Source organism: Pseudophryne corroboree, chromosome 11, assembly GCF_028390025.1.
Source record: "Pseudophryne corroboree isolate aPseCor3 chromosome 11, aPseCor3.hap2, whole genome shotgun sequence".
NCBI classification, from domain to species: Eukaryota; Metazoa; Chordata; class Amphibia; order Anura; family Myobatrachidae; genus Pseudophryne; species Pseudophryne corroboree.
In genome coordinates, this window is record NC_086454.1 from 261164797 (window position 1) to 261170844 (window position 6048).

The window sequence follows — 6048 nt, forward strand, 5'->3', positions numbered from 1 at the left end:
CAGCAGCTTCTGCTGATTAAAATGATATGCGGCATGCCTATATTTTGCGTGACTGCGGCTGTATCTGTACCTGGCTAGGGCCAGCACTGTCGTGCAGTGTACTGTATACACATGTGGTAATTGCAGTTTTTTGTGTAGTGTACATTGTATCATATTTTGCAGGGAAATGTGCAGTTTGTCATATCACGCAGTCGTGCAGTGCATTGTGTGGTTTAATTGCAGTGTGTCGTGCAGTGTGCCGAAATTTGTGTTTCAGATAGTACAGTGTTCTAAGGGATGTTACTTTGGCAGAAATTATTCTAAGGGATGTTACAGTGGCCTAATGTGTTCTGACGTGCATTACTCTTGCATAAGGTTCATGACTGGCAGATCTCTACTTTGTGACGTAATGTGGATATACTACTGCACTACTGTGACGTACAGTAACGTGAATAAGGTGCTCTACTGTGTGACACAACGTGAATCAAGGACAGTACTGTGACGTGAATACGGTGCTCTACTGTGTGACACAACGTGAATCAAGGACAGTACTGTGACGTGAATACGGTGCTCTACTGTGTGACACAACGTGAATCAAGGACAGTACTGTGACGTGAATACGGTGCTCTACTGTGTGACACAACGTGAATCAAGGACAGTACTGTGACGTGAATACGGTGCTCTACTGTGTGACACAACGTGAATCAAGGACAGTACTGTGACGTGAATAAACTGCACTACTGTGACATGACGTGAATAAGATGAATTCAGGTGAGTACTGCATCATCTGTCATGAAATCAATTTGTAATGTAATGAACAGTACTGAGATGGTTAAGGGTGGGAGGGCTGCATGCTGATGTGTGTCATAATGTTTATAAGGGCAATGCTTATGCGTGTTACAATGTCTATAAAGGTAGTGTTCTGTCTAATACCCTGGACCTACTGTACTGTAGCGATACTGTAAGTGTACTGTATGTCACATTTAGAAATGTGCCCCTTAAGTTTTGAAGACAGTACAGTACACTATGCCCTCCTGAGTGATTAGGTGCAGGGTACTAGAATGAACAATTCCATTTATTGTGATGTCATAAAGATGCTGTCAATGTTGAATTTCATTGGCTGTACAGTATGCTGCCATTATACTGTATATATATTTTTACAGGGCTGGTAGCACGACGTCACAGGAGGCGGGACAGGCGCCGCCAAGCTGGTAAGTATTGTCAAATACAGTAGTGTACAGTACATAGTGATTTCTATAGTCCCAACCCCCTGTCCTGACCATCACAGATAACTCGCTGCAATCCGTTAATGTTAAGAATGTCTGTTTACAAAACTAAATGTAAATATTAAACACAAAGTATAAATAACATTGTAGATAGCTGAATACCCGTGCTTCGCTACGGGATGAGGATGGTAAATTCCAGTGATAGTTGTTTGTTAATTTACGTTTGTTGGCGATCTACTGTAGTATATAGTACTGTATACTTTAAGCATACTGTATCTTGCTTCTCTGATGCAGATTGTTTATTGGCCGGACCCCTTTTTGGTCCTGGATACTGTGCAGTACATGTTTCAAATTGACAGCTTCACTTACAGTACTGTTATTTTTTTTCCCACAGTACCACCACCACCACCACCTGCTGCGCTGCCAGGTATTGTGTAACGAGAATTCTGGTGCTACTGTCATCGTTGTTACACTACTGTACATGTGTCCTGGATACTGTGCAGTACATGTTTCCAATTGACAGCTTCACTTACAGTACTGTTATTTTTTTTCCCACAGTACCACCACCACCACCACCACCACCTGCTGCGCTGCCAGGTATTGTGTAACGAGAATTCTGGTGCTACTGTCATCGTTGTTACACTACTGTACATGTGTCCTGGATACTGTACAGTACATGTTTCCAATTGACAGCTTCACTTACAGTACTGTTATTTTTTTTCCCACAGTACCACCACCACCACCACCTGCTGCGCTGCCAGGTATTGTGTAACGAGAATTCTGGTGCTACTGTCATCGTTGTTACACTACTGTACATGTGTCCTGGATACTGTACAGTACATGTTTCCAATTGACAGCTTCACTTACAGTACTGTTATTTTTTTTCCCACAGTGCCACCACCACCACCACCTGCTGCGCTGCCAGGTATTGTGTAACGAGAATTCTGGTGCTACTGTCATCGTTGTTACACTACTGTACATGTGTCCTGGATACTGTACAGTACATGTTTCCAATTGACAGCTTCACTTACAGTACTGTTATTTTTTTTCCCACAGTACCACCACCACCACCACCTGCTGCGCTGCCAGGTATTGTGTAACGAGAATTCTGGTGCTACTGTCATCGTTGTTACACTACTGTACATGTGTCCTGGATACTGTACAGTACATGTTTCCAATTGACAGCTTCACTTACAGTACTGTTATTTTTTTTCCCACAGTACCACCACCACCACCACCTGCTGCGCTGCCAGGTATTGTGTAACGAGAATTCTGGTGCTACTGTCATCGTTGTTACACTACTGTACATGTGTCCTGGATACTGTACAGTACATGTTTCCAATTGACAGCTTCACTTACAGTACTGTTATTTTTTTTCCCACAGTACCACCACCACCACCACCTGCTGCGCTGCCAGGTATTGTGTAACGAGAATTCTGGTGCTACTGTCATCGTTGTTACACTACTGTACATGTGTCCTGGATACTGTACAGTACATGTTTCCAATTGACAGCTTCACTTACAGTACTGTTATTTTTTTTCCCACAGTACCAACACCACCACCACCACCACCTGCTGCTGCATCCGAGAGCTCCGGAAGTGGTAATAATTACTTTTTGTTACAGACACACTAGTTTCCTACAGTATTACTGTAATTTTTGTATTTTACAATACTTGTCATCTTTTACACACAGACCGCCTCGTAATTGATACAGAGGAGGAGCTCATTCCCATTGATTCGGGGGAAGAGGAGCCAGATTATAGTAAGTACAGTAGGATTTTCTCAAGCCCATTCTTAAAAGTATTGACCAAGTCCACTTTTATTACTTTTCAGGCAGGGAATTCCAAACATGTACTGTACAGTATTTCCCTCACTGTGAAGACCCCTTTTCGCCTCTGTGCGAAATCGCCTCTACTTCAACAAGAGTTACTGTGCACGTGTCCTCTGTGTCCATCTTATCAAAAACCGTTCCTGTGTATTGTCCCCTTACTGTATACAGTATATTTGTAAAGGTTAATCATGTCCCCTCTTAATCTCCTCTTTTCCAATGTAAACATGCCTAGCCTGCCTTTCCTTGTATTCCATCTTCTCAATCCACTTCATCACTTTGGTCGCCCGCCTCTAAACCTTTTGTAGTTCCACGATATCCATTTTGTATTATGGTGCCCAAAATTGTGCATCCGACCCACCCTCCACTAGCCTAACCCTCCAATCATACTCTGAATCCACACTCTGCATTCTGAATGTCGGGATCCAGACAGCAGGTCTTTTAAATACAGTACTGTATGTCCCCTACCGCTGGACAGTCATTCTGCTCCTACTGTATTATGAATATATCTCTGCCTCCTGTAGCACTGTACTACTGTGCAATTTTGTAGTAACTGTACTCTACTGTATTTTGTTTATAATATTTTTTTATTTTCAACTCAGTAATTATTGACAGTGAGGATGAAAAACCCTCTCCCCAACTTGGTAAGTAAACTGCAGTATTGTACTGTACTGTACATTGTGTTAAACCAATGGGTTGGGTTTGCGTGACCAGCAGTCAGGATTCTAGCGGTCAGGTGACCGACAGTGGCATCCTGATTGCAGCAATCCCAACAGGGTGAGGTACGGTATCCTAACCCTCCTCCACTACCCCCTGATTCTGGCCTCGACATTCTCGTCTCTGTGTGCGAAATTTACTCTCCTCCTCCAATTCCTGACTGAATTTTTGCTTTACTGTATTCAACACAGAATACAAAAGTATATTTCATGGATTTTTTGCTTTCACAGGCCCTACACTGTCACAGGCGGTGGCGGAGGAGGAGGAGGAGGACCAGGACTCTCTGTCCCTCACCACACTGCACCCATTAAGTAAGTCCAGTCCGGTACATCGTGCCTCTGTAGAGCCAGTTTGAGCAAGGAGAGATTGATTGCTTCTTTTTTTGGTGGGGGCCCAAACCAACCAGTCATTTCAGCCACAGTCGTGTGGCAGACCCTGTTTATATAACATAAGGGTGGTTGGGAGGGCCCAATCACAATTCCATCTTGCACCTCTTTTTTTATTTATTTTTTTATTTATTTATCTTTGCATCATGTGATGTTTGGGGAAAATTGTTATAAGGTTTGATGTAAAAAAAAGGTTAAAAAAAAGAGGCAGATTAGATGGGCAAAGTGGTTCTTACAGTATTTGTCATCAAATTCTGTTTCTGTATGCAGACCCTCCAACATGACCCGCCGCACTGCTCTGTTTCTAGACTTCCCTCTTAATTTATGATTTCCATCACCTGTGTTGAACTAGTTATATGATAAGAAAGCTGTTTCTTCACAGGTGATGGCAATAATAAATTAAGAGGGAAGTCCAGAACCAGAGCATTTTGTACCATGTTGGAGGGTATGTGTATTTCCTGGAATTAACCTTTTTTTTTTTTCACATTAATGTTTTTTTTCACAGGCCCTACACTGGAACAGGCCACGGAGGAGGAGGAGGATGATGATGATGCTGCTGCATTTAGTGGTAAGAATTATTACTGACATTGATCTGATGCCATCAGAGTAGCACTTTTCATCAGATTTTTCTGGCAAATGCGTAGAAATCGGATGAAAATTGTTTTTGTTTGAACTGGTGATATTGCCCATACAGTAGCAACCGATCACATCCCACATTAACATTTACAGTATCTAGTTACACTTACAGACGATAATACAGTACAGTAGGTAATATTTGATTGGTTGCTACTGTATGGACAACATCCTGTTCTAAAAAAAACACCCATCTTACTCAATTTCTCTCTCTCTCTCTCTCTCTCTCACCCCTTGTCACTGTCTCTCCATTCATCTCTCTAGATACTGTCAGTGATGAATTTCCCATTAGGCACGAGAGGCACGTACTGTACCTAGTGGCGGCATCTGTTTGGGGGCCTCAGTTGGATGCTTACAGTATGCTAATACTGTCATCCCAAAAATTACCACTACAGTAACTGCTAAATATTTTAAGTGTACTGTACAATATGCACATACAGTACTGTACAGTATACATAATTCAAAAGAAAAAAGAGTTGCTACTGTACCTTATTCTAGTCATAATCACCGGCATACGGGTCACTCACAAATTTTCTGATGGTCTCGGTGGGGTCCCTTGGAATCACCATGCCTGTCACAAGCATACCTTTTTTTACCCACCTGACACTGGGCCTGGACACTAGTGTACTATTACTATACTTTTTACTGTATACTGTATCTTATAATATTCTTCTCTTTTACCCACAGACGACGAGCCAGAATACATTTTTGGTAAATATACTGTACAGTAGCAATAGTTGGTACTGTAATTACAGTATTTTTTTTTTCTCCAACATTATTTTAAGTCAAACTGATATGACTAACTGTACTGTATTATCTTTTTACAGTCCGTCGCCAACCAGTGGAGGAGACACCTGGTAATAAAATAGAAATACATAATGCACTGTACTGTATTCTAACTTACTGTAACATGTATAACACTGAGCTGATCATCTTCACACCCTCTGACATAACCTTACAGTACAAACTGTACTTTCTCTCCTTTTTCACCCTCTTCACTCCACAAATGCATGCTGCGTTTCCTGACTACTGATATAATAGTGTGTAGAGCGTAGCGAGGCACCGTGCCCACCGCGTGGCGAGCGAAGCAAGCATGCAAGGGGCTGCTTTCCGCTCGCCGCCCCTGTCGGGATTGTGTGGTCGGGATTCCGGCGTCTGTATTTTGACTGCCGGGATCCCGTCCAGCGGGATTACGTACTGATCTCCAGTCTGAGCCTGCCCTAGGCATAGGCATACTTGCCAAATGCCCAGGGGCACAAGCAGCTTCTGCTGATTAAT

At 42.6% G+C, this 6048-nt stretch overlaps 1 long non-coding RNA gene across 1 annotated transcript; it reads left to right on the top strand.

The window, feature by feature from the left end:
* The first annotated feature begins 2904 nt into the window (after positions 1-2904).
* On the top strand, positions 2905-5627 carry LOC134970147 (uncharacterized). The gene is made up of 6 exons (XR_010189691.1): positions 2905-2968; positions 3637-3678; positions 3982-4062; positions 4643-4705; positions 5458-5481; positions 5598-5627. It is a non-coding gene; the product is annotated as an uncharacterized LOC134970147 (long non-coding RNA).
* Positions 5628-6048: the final 421 nt, after the last annotated feature.